At 47.3% G+C, this 13,570-nt stretch overlaps 2 long non-coding RNA genes across 8 annotated transcripts; both read right to left on the bottom strand.

Annotated features, from left to right (window-relative positions):
- Nucleotides 1–259: 259 nt before the first annotated feature.
- LOC113147678 lies at nucleotides 260–10,343 on the bottom strand. 7 transcript variants are annotated; one of them, XR_003297388.1, is made up of 10 exons: nucleotides 9,805–10,343; nucleotides 9,108–9,273; nucleotides 8,005–8,095; nucleotides 6,650–6,812; nucleotides 6,004–6,125; nucleotides 4,862–4,952; nucleotides 3,351–3,513; nucleotides 2,727–2,848; nucleotides 1,581–1,671; nucleotides 260–407 (listed from the first exon to the last, which is right to left on the bottom strand). It is a non-coding gene; the product is annotated as an uncharacterized LOC113147678 (long non-coding RNA). The 7 variants fall into 7 exon arrangements; XR_003297391.1 differs by having other exon boundaries at nucleotides 8,005–8,092; XR_003297389.1 differs by having other exon boundaries at nucleotides 5,960–6,125; nucleotides 9,152–9,273.
- Nucleotides 10,344–11,284: 941 nt separating this feature from the next.
- Nucleotides 11,285–13,306, bottom strand: LOC113147685. The gene is made up of 3 exons (XR_003297394.1): nucleotides 13,066–13,306; nucleotides 12,418–12,539; nucleotides 11,285–11,362 (listed from the first exon to the last, which is right to left on the bottom strand). It is a non-coding gene; the product is annotated as an uncharacterized LOC113147685 (long non-coding RNA).
- Between the last annotated feature and the right edge of the window lie 264 nt (nucleotides 13,307–13,570).

The raw sequence follows: 13,570 nt of genomic DNA, 5'->3' as shown, positions 1-13,570 counted from the left end.
ATGGGGAAACATGGGGTGCCACAAACAATTGATCCTTTTCCTTCTAACAGGATGCTTCAGCCAAAACACTGTACAGTTTCTGATGCTGCAAATGTTTCCTTCCAAAGTTTGTTGACTGAGCTCTGTGTGCAGCACTTTGATTCAAGTCAAGTCAAAACAGTCCATGTTGGCGGTTGGAGTGGAATTAGCTTGAATTAAAAAAGAACTACAGGAAATAAGAACCAGGAAATACAGAAAAACTACACCTGTTAGGTCAGTCACATTATGGTTCAAATGACCGTCGTCGTAGTGACGAAAGCTCACAGAAGGTTCCGTCGGAACTCTCGTCCTAGTGACATCACGCCCAGATCAAAGCCTCAGTGCAGTTGGACTGTGCACAGTGAAAACAGGAACCTGAAGCCACAGAGCTGAGACAAGAGAGAGGAAAGAAAGAATTGGAGAAACCCGACAAGTGAACCCAGCCAGATCCTCTGCAGACGCCTGTGGGCAGTAAAGGTACGTGGACTTTAGAGGGAATTGAAAAACATATGAAGGGGAAATTAGTGCGCGTCGCTTCAGCGCAATGGGGTTGGTTGGCAGCATCTGTTTATCTCTGCTGATTAACAAAGAGGACATTTTAATGTTTTTATGCAAACACATGCTCATTCCTATGTTTGTATACGGGAATATATATCTTTTTGGAAACAAAGGGTCCAGAAGACTCTCATGTCTAACTATTTACTGCCATACATTATCAAGTAGCCTGCATGTAATCAGTACCTGACTGTCAAATCACATGAATTCAGTACAATTCAAAAACCTTTGGACAAATGTATTGTTATGTAACATCCAACTGAGCGTGTGGCTCCAGATCCTGGTGGACTGCTCATACTGGGCTCTGAGACGAGCAACTTTCTAAGATTGCACTTCAGATTTGAGTGGGTATGTGTGTTCAAAACCTTGGTGTTTGGTCTCATGATGCCGTTTGACAAGACAGTTGGGGAACATGTCAGACACACTGCTGTGTCTGATATGTGCTCCCAGTGGGTAATATGACCAAAAAGGCGTCTGTCTATTCCCAATTAAAAACTCTTTGCTGTCCACTTTTCTCTTTTTGGACATTTTTATATCTGTCTCTTCTTGTTTCAGTCTCACCTTCCTTTCATCAACTTTCTCCTCTCTGTCTCTCTCCTCTCTGTCGTCTGGGTTTCTCCTTCTCTCCTCTCTGTCGTCTGACTCTCTCCTCTCTGTCGTCTGACTCTCTCCTCTCTGTCGTCTGGGTCTCTCCCTCTCTCCTCTCTGTCGCCTGTGTCTCTCCCTCTCTCCTCTCTGTCGCCTGTGTCTCCTCCTCTCTGTCGCCTGTGTCTGTCCTCTCTGTCGCCTGTGTCTCTCCCTCTCTCCTCTCTGTCTCTCTGTTATCGCCGTCTTTGTTAATTCTTTCCAACCTCCAACTTTCTCTCACCTACTATTGAGTGGCAGTCACCCGACAGGAGCCATTCAGAGTTTGGACGGACACGATGCTAAACGCTGACATTTGCACCTGCAACCAGAGCGCGCGTCGCCCCAGTGCAGACAGAACAGTGACAAGTCGGTGAACTTACAGGTCAATGGAGGGAAAGCTTCCTCCGTGATGTCCTTGTGTACCAGCAGCTCCCTCTAGTGGAAGACGGTGCAGATTGTTGTTGCGCTCTTCTAAAAAAGAAGAAATGTATAAATCACACTATACATTAGAGAACACAAACAGCAGGCTTGTTGCATACAAGCTGCAGCCTCCTCACCACAACGTTGCTCTAATCTGAGGTGTGATGCACGGACGGGATGCAAAAACGAGGCACATTAAGGTTTTGTGCTTTGTTTTATGTCAAATCTTCCACACAATGAACCTACAGCTGATCAGTAATCACACACTTTGGCAAGTTCTGAGCTCACCGTGGCCCTCGGTAAGAATGAAAGCTGACACACTTAAGGGCCCACTGTAGTTGTAAGGAGGGGGGAGCAGAGGTGTGAGAGTTGCACACGTGCCACCCTACCCCTTCCATTGTTTCACGCAACGAGCCCGTTCAGGCCGAGGGGTGGGTGGAATGACATGGAAGCGCAAGTCCAGATTTGCGGGCGGCTCTCTTCAAACTGATGGAGATGAGCGCTCGCTCGTGACGGTCTTTTTGACTCGGACTAGCTTGTCCTTTTTCTGCAGCCTGCGCTGCACGCTGGTCCCTGTCACAGGCCGACATGTCACACCTGTGTGAGAACAGCTCTGCTGGGAAGGTGTGGCAAATGAAAGCTTGACACTATCACGCTCGGCTCGTATCCTACTCTGCCTCCTGACCAGCGACACGCGTCGTGCGATATCGTTCACGACGGCGTAGAAACACTGGAATCAAATCACACAACAGGGACATAACGCATCTGTTCACAAAGTCAAAGAACCGAGTGAGCGCTGATGTCGGAAATACAGGTCAAATCCAAGAGCTGGGCTGGGCCAAATCACATTGATCTACTCGCATTTACATCCCAGTATACAGTACAGGAAGCCAGCTGGGAGCTCTGAGCTTAATAACAGTGTCAGGCGCGCCAGCCAAAATGTTCACGTGCACCAATTGTGTCTTATGAAGATTTGTACCTTTCAAATGAACATGTGAAATCTGTCAAGTGTAGAAACACGACAATACAAAATGGGAACCTTTGTGCATAAGACACACGTACAGTTTGGGGACACTTGGACTACGTTCAAGGGGTAAACCTCGTACTTTGTACTCCTCCACCGAGATATTACAATTCAATCGACCGGACCGCTGCTGCGTGGTGGTGGTGGTGGTGGTGGCTCGGCTGCCTCCGTCTGGGAATCGCCGCCTCACCTCTGACAGGCCAACTGAAAGAGCAGAGCACATATACATAGGGTCACAAAGAGCCTGGACAAACACCTCACTTATCTCTTTCTGTGTGTGTGTGTGTATTTATTAACACTGACAACATGTTCACATCAGACCACTCAAGGAACCAGATCTTCTGCAATGTTATGGCCGTAATCAGAGGCACTAAACACACACACACAGACACAGATACACAGACACACAGACACAGACATTTATATGAATAGCAGGAATAAGGAGATGGGAGAGCTTCAAGGGGAAACATTGGTGCCACAAACAATTGATCCATTTTCCTTCTAACAGGAATGCTTCAGCCAAAAACACTGTACAAGTGTCTGATGCTGCAAATGTTTCCTTCCAAAGTTTGTTGACTGAGCTCTGTGTGCAGCACTTTGATTCAAGTCAAGTCAAAACAGTCCATGTTGGCGGTTGGAGTGGAATTAGCTTGAATTAAAAAAGAACTACAGGAAATAAGAACCAGGAAATACAGAAAAACTACACCTGTTAGGTTCAGTCACATTATGGTTCAAATGACCGTCGTCGTAGTGACGAAAGCTCACAGAAGGTTCCGTCGGAACTCTCGTCCTAGTGACATCACGCCCAGATCAAAGCCTCAGTGCAGTTGGACTGTGCACAGTGAAAACAGGAACCTGAAGCCACAGAGCTGAGACAAGAGAGAGGAAAGAAAGAATTGGAGAAACCCGACAAGTGAACCCAGCCAGATCCTCTGCAGACGCCTGCGGGCAGTAAAGGTACGTGGACTTTAGAGGGAATTGAAAAACATATGAAGGGGAAATTAGTGCGCGTCGCTTCAGCGCAATGGGGTTGGTTGGCAGCATCTGTTTATCTCTGCTGATTAACAAAGAGGACATTTTAATGTTTTTATGCAAACACATGCTCATTCCTATGTTTGTATACGGGAATATATATCTTTTTGGAAACAAAGGGTCCAGAAGACTCTCATGTCTAACTATTTACTGCCATACATTATCAAGTAGCCTGCATGTAATCAGTACCTGACTGTCAAATCACATGAATTCAGTACAATTCAAAAACCTTTGGACAAATGTATTGTTATGTAACATCCAACTGAGCGTGTGGCTCCAGATCCTGGTGGACTGCTCATACTGGGCTCTGAGACGAGCAACTTTCTAAGATTGCACTTCAGATTTGAGTGGGTATGTGTGTTCAAAACCTTGGTGTTTGGTCTCATGATGCCGTTTGACAAGACAGTTGGGGAACATGTCAGACACACTGCTGTGTCTGATATGTGCTCCCAGTGGGTAATATGACCAAAAAGGCGTCTGTCTATTCCCAATTAAAAACTCTTTGCTGTCCACTTTTCTCTTTTTGGACATTTTTATATCTATCTCTTCTTGTTTCAGTCTCACCATCCTTTCATCAACTTTCTCCTCTCTGTCGTCTGACTGATGGCCATGTCCACTGTGTCTCTCTCTCTCTCTCTCTCTCCTCTCTGTCGTCTGACTCTCTCCTCTCTGTCGTCTGTATGTCTCCCTCTCTGTCGTCTGACTCTCTCCTCTCTGTCGTCTGACTCTCTCCTCTCTATTGCCTGTGTCTCTCCTCTCTGTCTTCTGACTCTCTCCTATCTGTGGTCTGTGTCTCTCCTCTCTATTGCCTGTGTCTCTCTTCTCTGTCATCTGGGTCTCTCCCTCTCTCCTCTCTGTCGCCTGTATCTCTCCTCTCTATTGCCTTTGTCTCTCCCTGTCTCCTCTCTATCCTCTGTCTCTCTCCTCTCTGTCTCTCTGTGTCTCTCCCTCTCTCCCTCTGTCGCCTGTGTCTCTCCCTCTCTCCTCTCTGTCTCTCTGTTATCGCCGTCTTTGTTAATTCTTGCCAACCTCCAACTTTCTCTCACCTACTATTGAGTGGCAGTCACCCGACAGGAGCCATTCAGAGTTTGGACGGACACGATGCTAAACGCTGACATTTGCACCTGCAACCAGAGCGCGCGTCGCCCCAGTGCAGACAGAACAGTGACAAGTCGGTGAACTTACAGGTCAATGGAGGGAAAGCTTCCTCCGTGATGTCCTTGTGTACCAGCAGCTCCCTCTAGTGGAAGACGGTGCAGATTGTTGTTGCGCTCTTCTAAAAAAGAAGAAATGTATAAATCACACTATACATTAGAGAACACAAACAGCAGGCTTGTTGCATACAAGCTGCAGCCTCCTCACCACAACGTTGCTCTAATCTGAGGTGTGATGCACGGACGGGATGCAAAAACGAGGCACATTAAGGTTTTGTGCTTTGTTTTATGTCAAATCTTCCACACAATGAACCTACAGCTGATCAGTAATCACACACTTTGGCAAGTTCTGAGCTCACCGTGGCCCTCGGTAAGAATGAAAGCTGACACACTTAAGGGCCCACTGTAGTTGTAAGGAGGGGGGAGCAGAGGTGTGAGAGTTACACACGTGCCACCCTACCCCTTCCATTGTTTCACGCAACGAGCCCGTTCAGGCCGAGGGGTGGGTGGAATGACATGGAAGCGCAAGTCCAGATTTGCGGGCGGCTCTCTTCAAACTGATGGAGATGAGCGCTCGCTCGTGACGGTCTTTTTGACTCGGACTAGCTTGTCCTTTTTCTGCAGCCTGCGCTGCACGCTGGTCCCTGTCACAGGCCGACATGTCACACCTGTGTGAGAACAGCTCTGCTGGGAAGGTGTGGCAAATGAAAGCTTGACACTATCACGCTCGGCTCGTATCCTACTCTGCCTCCTGACCAGCGACACGCGTCGTGCGATATCGTTCACGACGGCGTAGAAACACTGGAATCAAATCACACAACAGGGACATAACGCATCTGTTCACAAAGTCAAAGAACCGAGTGAGCGCTGATGTCGGAAATACAGGTCAAATCCAAGAGCTGGGGCCAAATCACATTGATCTACTCGCATTTACATCCCAGTATACAGTACAGGAAGCCAGCTGGGAGCTCTAAGCTTAATAACAGTGTCAGGCGCGCCAGCCAAAATGTTCACGTGCACCAATTGTGTCTTATGAAGATTTGTACCTTTCAAATGAACATGTGAAATCTGTCAAGTGTAGAAACACGACAATACAAAATGGGAACCTTTGTGCATAAGACACACGTACAGTTTGGGGACACTTGGACTACGTTCAAGGGGTAAACCTCGTACTTTGTACTCCTCCACCGAGATATTACAATTCAATCGACCGGACCGCTGCTGCGTGGTGGTGGTGGTGGTGGTGGCTCGGCTGCCTCCGTCTGGGAATCGCCGCCTCACCTCTGACAGGCCGACTGAAAGAGCAGAGCACATATACATAGGGTCACAAAGAGCCTGGACAAACACCTCACTTATCTCTTTCTGTGTGTGTGTGTGTATTTATTAACACTGACAACATGTTCACATCAGACCACACAAGGAACCAGATCTTCTGCAATGTTATGGCCGTAATCAGAGGCACTAAACACACACACAGACAGACACACAGACACACAGACACAGACACAGACACAGACACACAGACACAGACATTTATATGAATAGCAGGAATAAGGAGATGGGAGAGCTTCAAGGGGAAACATTGGTGCCACAAACAATTGATCCGTTTTCCTTCTAACAGGAATGCTTCAGCCAAAAACACTGTACAAGTGTCTGATGCTGCAAATGTTTCCTTCCAAAGTTTGTTGACTGAGCTCTGTGTGCAGCACTTTGATTCAAGTCAAGTCAAAACAGTCCATGTTGGCGGTTGGAGTGGAATTAGCTTGAATTAAAAAAGAACTACAGGAAATAAGAACCAGGAAATACAGAAAAACTACACCTGTTAGGTTCAGTCACATTATGGTTCAAATGACCGTCGTCGTAGTGACGAAAGCTCACAGAAGGTTCCGTCGGAACTCTCGTCCTAGTGACATCACGCCCAGATCAAAGCCTCAGTGCAGTTGGACTGTGCACAGTGAAAACAGGAACCTGAAGCCACAGAGCTGAGACAAGAGAGAGGAAAGAAAGAATTGGAGAAACCCGACAAGTGAACCCAGCCAGATCCTCTGCAGACGCCTGGGGCAGTAAAGGTACGTGGACTTTAGAGGGAATTGAAAAACATATGAAGGGGAAATTAGTGCGCGTCGCTTCAGCGCAATGGGGTTGGTTGGCAGCATCTGTTCATCTCTGCTGATTAACAAAGAGGACATTTTAATGTTTTTATGCAAACACATGCTCATTCCTATGTTTGTATACGGGAATATATATCTTTTTGTAAACAAAGGGTCCAGAAGACTCTCATGTCTAACTATTTACTGCCATACATTATCAAGTAGCCTGCATGTAATCAGTACCTGACTGTCAAATCACATGAATTCAGTACAATTCAAAAACCTTTGGACAAATGTATTGTTATGTAACATCCAACTGAGCGTGTGGCTCCGGATCCTGGTGGACTGCTCATACTGGGCTCTGAGACGAGCAACTTTCTAAGATTGCACTTCAGATTTGAGTGGGTATGTGTGTTCAAAACCTTGGTGTTTGGTCTCATGATGCCGTTTGACAAGACAGTTGGGGAACATGTCAGACACACTGCTGTGTCTGATATGTGCTCCCAGTGGGTAATATGACCAAAAAGGCGTCTGTCTATTCCCAATTAAAAACTCTTTGCTGTCCACTTTTCTCTTTTTGGACATTTTTATATCTGTCTCTTCTTGTTTCAGTCTCACCTTCCTTTCATCAACTTTCTCCTCTCTGTCTCTCTCCTCTCTGTCGTCTGGGTTTCTCCTTCTCTCCTCTCTGTCGTCTGACTCTCTCCTCTCTGTCGTCTGACTCTCCTCTCTGTCGTCTGACTCTCTCCTCTCTGTCGTCTGGGTCTCTCCCTCTCTCCTCTCTGTCGCCTGTGTCTCTCCCTCTCTCCTCTCTGTCGCCTGTGTCTCTCCCTCTCTGTCGCCTGTGTCTGTCCTCTCTGTCGCCTGTGTCTCTCCCTCTCTCCTCTCTGTCTCTCTGTTATCGCCGTCTTTGTTAATTCTTTCCAACCTCCAACTTTCTCTCACCTACTATTGAGTGGCAGTCACCCGACAGGAGCCATTCAGAGTTTGGACGGACACGATGCTAAACGCTGACATTTGCACCTGCAACCAGAGCGCGCGTCGCCCCAGTGCAGACAGAACAGTGACAAGTCGGTGAACTTACAGGTCAATGGAGGGAAAGCTTCCTCCGTGATGTCCTTGTGTACCAGCAGCTCCCTCTAGTGGAAGACGGTGCAGATTGTTGTTGCGCTCTTCTAAAAAAGAAGAAATGTATAAATCACACTATACATTAGAGAACACAAACAGCAGGCTTGTTGCATACAAGCTGCAGCCTCCTCACCACAACGTTGCTCTAATCTGAGGTGTGATGCACGGACGGGATGCAAAAACGAGGCACATTAAGGTTTTGTGCTTTGTTTTATGTCAAATCTTCCACACAATGAACCTACAGCTGATCAGTAATCACACACTTTGGCAAGTTCTGAGCTCACCGTGGCCCTCGGTAAGAATGAAAGCTGACACACTTAAGGGCCCACTGTAGTTGTAAGGAGGGGGGAGCAGAGGTGTGAGAGTTGCACACGTGCCACCCTACCCCTTCCATTGTTTCACGCAACGAGCCCGTTCAGGCCGAGGGGTGGGTGGAATGACATGGAAGCGCAAGTCCAGATTTGCGGGCGGCTCTCTTCAAACTGATGGAGATGAGCGCTCGCTCGTGACGGTCTTTTTTGACTCGGACTAGCTTGTCCTTTTTCTGCAGCCTGCGCTGCACGCTGGTCCCTGTCACAGGCCGACATGTCACACCTGTGTGAGAACAGCTCTGCTGGGAAGGTGTGGCAAATGAAAGCTTGACACTATCACGCTCGGCTCGTATCCTACTCTGCCTCCTGACCAGCGACACGCGTCGTGCGATATCGTTCACGACGGCGTAGAAACACTGGAATCAAATCACACAACAGGGACATAACGCATCTGTTCACAAAGTCAAAGAACCGAGTGAGCGCTGATGTCGGAAATACAGGTCAAATCCAAGAGCTGGGCTGGGCCAAATCACATTGATCTACTCGCATTTACATCCCAGTATACAGTACAGGAAGCCAGCTGGGAGCTCTAAGCTTAAAAACAGTGTCAGGCGCGCCAGCCAAAATGTTCACGTGCACCAATTGTGTCTTATGAAGATTTGTACCTTTCAAATGAACATGTGAAATCTGTCAAGTGTAGAAACACGACAATACAAAATGGGAACCTTTGTGCATAAGACACACGTACAGTTTGGGGACACTTGGACTACGTTCAAGGGGTAAACCTCGTACTTTGTACTCCTCCACCGAGATATTACAATTCAATCGACCGGACCGCTGCTGCGTGGTGGTGGTGGTGGTGGTGGCTCGGCTGCCTCCGTCTGGGAATCGCCGCCTCACCTCTGACAGGCCGACTGAAAGAGCAGAGCACATATACATAAGGGTCACAAAGAGCCTGGACAAACACCTCACTTATCTCTTTCTGTGTGTGTGTGTGTATTTATTAACACTGACAACATGTTCACATCAGACCACACAAGGAACCAGATCTTCTGCAATGTTATGGCCGTAATCAGAGGCACTAAACACACACACAGACACAGACACACAGACACACACACAGACACAGACACAGACACAGACACACAGACACAGACATTTATATGAATAGCAGGAATAAGGAGATGGGAGAGCTTCAAGGGGAAACATTGGTGCCACAAACAATTGATCCGTTTTCCTTCTAACAGGAATGCTTCAGCCAAAAACACTGTACAAGTGTCTGATGCTGCAAATGTTTCCTTCCAAAGTTTGTTGACTGAGCTCTGTGTGCAGCACTTTGATTCAAGTCAAGTCAAAACAGTCCATGTTGGCGGTTGGAGTGGAATTAGCTTGAATTAAAAAAGAACTACAGGAAATAAGAACCAGGAAATACAGAAAAACTACACCTGTTAGGTTCAGTCACATTATGGTTCAAATGACCGTCGTCGTAGTGACGAAAGCTCACAGAAGGTTCCGTCGGAACTCTCGTCCTAGTGACATCACGCCCAGATCAAAGCCTCAGTGCAGTTGGACTGTGCACAGTGAAAACAGGAACCTGAAGCCACAGAGCTGAGACAAGAGAGAGGAAAGAAAGAATTGGAGAAACCCGACAAGTGAACCCAGCCAGATCCTCTGCAGACGCCTGCGGGCAGTAAAGGTACGTGGACTTTAGAGGGAATTGAAAAACATATGAAGGGGAAATTAGTGCGCGTCGCTTCAGCGCAATGGGGTTGGTTGGCAGCATCTGTTTATCTCTGCTGATTAACAAAGAGGACATTTTAATGTTTTTATGCAAACACATGCTCATTCCTATGTTTGTATACGGGAATATATATCTTTTTGTAAACAAAGGGTCCAGAAGACTCTCATGTCTAACTATTTACTGCCATACATTATCAAGTAGCCTGCATGTAATCAGTACCTGACTGTCAAATCACATGAATTCAGTACAATTCAAAAACCTTTGGACAAATGTATTGTTATGTAACATCCAACTGAGCGTGTGGCTCCAGATCCTGGTGGACTGCTCATACTGGGCTCTGAGACGAGCAACTTTCTAAGATTGCACTTCAGATTTGAGTGGGTATGTGTGTTCAAAACCTTGGTGTTTGGTCTCATGATGCCGTTTGACAAGACAGTTGGGGAACATGTCAGACACACTGCTGTGTCTGATATGTGCTCCCAGTGGGTAATATGACCAAAAAGGCGTCTGTCTATTCCCAATTAAAAACTCTTTGCTGTCCACTTTTCTCTTTTTGGACATTTTTATATCTATCTCTTCTTGTTTCAGTCTCACTCCTTTCATCAACTTTCTCTCTCTCGTCTGCTGTCCTGTCCTGTTCTCTCTCTCCTCTCTCTCTCTCCTCCTCTCTGTCGTCTGACCTCTCCTCTGTCGTCTGTATGTCTCCTCTCTGTCGTCCTGCCTCCTCCTCCTGTTCGTCTGTCTCCTCTCTCTTGCCTGTGTCTCCCCTCTCTGTCTTCTGCCTTCTCCTTCTGTGTCTGTTTCTCTCTCTCTTGCCTGTGTCCCTCGTTCTCTGTCTTGGGTCTCTCCCTCTCTCCTCCTGTCGCCTGTATCTCTCCTCTTGTCTTGTCTCTCCCTGTCTCCCCTTCCTGCTGTCCTCTCTCCTCTCTGTCCTCTGTCTCTGCTCCTCCCTCTGTCGCCTGTGTCCTCCCTCTCTCCTCCTGTCTCCTGTTATCGCCGTCTTTGTTAATTCTGCAACCTCCAACTTCCTCACCTACTATGAGTGGCAGTCACCCGACAGGAGCCATTCAGAGTTGGACGGACACGATGCTAAACGCTGACATTTGCACCTGCAACCAGAGCGCGCGTCGCCCCAGTGCAGACAGAACAGTGACAAGTCGGTGAACTTACAGGTCAATGGAAGCGAAAGCATCCTCCGTGATGTCCTTGTGTACCAGCAGCTCCCTCTAGTGGAAGACGGTGCAGATTGTTGTTGCGCTCTTCTAAAAAAGAAGAAATGTATAAATCACACTATACATTAGAGAACACAAACAGCAGGCTTGTTGCATACAAGCTGCAGCCTCCTCACCACAACGTTGCTCTAATCTGAGGTGTGATGCACGGACGGGATGCAAAAACGAGGCACATTAAGGTTTTGTGCTTTGTTTTATGTCAAATCTTCCACACAATGAACCTACAGCTGATCAGTAATCACACACTTTGGCAAGTTCTGAGCTCACCGTGGCCCTCGGTAAGAATGAAAGCTGACACACTTAAGGGCCCACTGTAGTTGTAAGGAGGGGGGAGCAGAGGTGTGAGAGTTACACACGTGCCACCCTACCCCTTCCATTGTTTCACGCAACGAGCCCGTTCAGGCCGAGGGGTGGGTGGAATGACATGGAAGCGCAAGTCCAGATTTGCGGGCGGCTCTCTTCAAACTGATGGAGATGAGCGCTCGCTCGTGACGGTCTTTTTTGACTCGGACTAGCTTGTCCTTTTTCTGCAGCCTGCGCTGCACGCTGGTCCCTGTCACAGGCCGACATGTCACACCTGTGTGAGAACAGCTCTGCTGGGAAGGTGTGGCAAATGAAAGCTTGACACTATCACGCTCGGCTCGTATCCTACTCTGCCTCCTGACCAGCGACACGCGTCGTGCGATATCGTTCACGACGGCGTAGAAACACTGGAATCAAATCACACAACAGGGACATAACGCATCTGTTCACAAAGTCAAAGAACCGAGTGAGCGCTGATGTCGGAAATACAGGTCAAATCCAAGAGCTGGGCTGGGCCAAATCACATTGATCTACTCGCATTTACATCCCAGTATACAGTACAGGAAGCCAGCTGGGAGCTCTAGCTTAATAACAGTGTCAGGCGCGCCAGCCAAAATGTTCACGTGCACCAATTGTGTCTTATGAAGATTTGTACCTTTCAAATGAACATGTGAAATCTGTCAAGTGTAGAAACACGACAATACAAAATGGGAACCTTTGTGCATAAGACACACGTACAGTTTGGGGACACTTGGACTACGTTCAAGGGGTAAACCTCGTACTTTGTACTCCTCCACCGAGATATTACAATTCAATCGACCGGACCGCTGCTGCGTGGTGGTGGTGGTGGTGGTGGCTCGGCTGCCTCCGTCTGGGAATCGCCGCCTCACCTCTGACAGGCCGACTGAAAGAGCAGAGCACATATACATAGGGTCACAAAGAGCCTGGACAAACACCTCACTTATCTCTTTCTGTGTGTGTGTGTGTATTTATTAACACTGACAACATGTTCACATCAGACCACACAAGGAACCAGATCTTCTGCAATGTTATGGCCGTAATCAGAGGCACTAAACACACACACACAGACAGACACACAGACACAGACACAGACACAGACACAGACACACAGACACAGACATTTATATGAATAGCAGGAATAAGGAGATGGGAGAGCTTCAAGGGGAAACATTGGTGCCACAAACAATTGATCCAGTTTTCCTTCTAACAGGAATGCTTCAGCCAAAAACACTGTACAAGTGTCTGATGCTGCAAATGTTTCCTTCCAAAGTTTGTTGACTGAGCTCTGTGTGCAGCACTTTGATTCAAGTCAAGTCAAAACAGTCCATGTTGGCGGTTGGAGTGGAATTAGCTTGAATTAAAAAAAGAACTACAGGAAATAAGAACCAGGAAATACAGAAAAACTACACCTGTTAGGTTCAGTCACATTATGGTTCAAATGACCGTCGTCGTAGTGACGAAAGCTCACAGAAGGTTCCGTCGGAACTCTCGTCCTAGTGACATCACGCCCAGATCAAAGCCTCAGTGCAGTTGGACTGTGCACAGTGAAAACAGGAACCTGAAGCCACAGAGCTGAGACAAGAGAGAGGAAAGAAAGAATTGGAGAAACCCGACAAGTGAACCCAGCCAGATCCTCTGCAGACGCCTGGGGCAGTAAAGGTACGTGGACTTTAGAGGGAATTGAAAAACATATGAAGGGGAAATTAGTGCGCGTCGCTTCAGCGCAATGGGGTTGGTTGGCAGCATCTGTTTATCTCTGCTGATTAACAAAGAGGACATTTTAATGTTTTTATGCAAACACATGCTCATTCCTATGTTTGTATACGGGAATATATATCTTTTTGTAAACAAAGGGTCCAGAAGACTCTCATGTCTAACTATTTACTGCCATACATTATCAAGTAGCCTGCATGT

Source organism: Anabas testudineus, unplaced genomic scaffold (genome assembly GCF_900324465.2).
Source record: "Anabas testudineus unplaced genomic scaffold, fAnaTes1.2 Contig282arrow_ctg1, whole genome shotgun sequence".
Lineage (NCBI taxonomy): Eukaryota > Metazoa > Chordata > Actinopteri > Anabantiformes > Anabantidae > Anabas > Anabas testudineus.
Note: the sequence above shows the minus strand (reverse complement) of the source record. Positions and strands in the feature narration are given on the sequence as shown.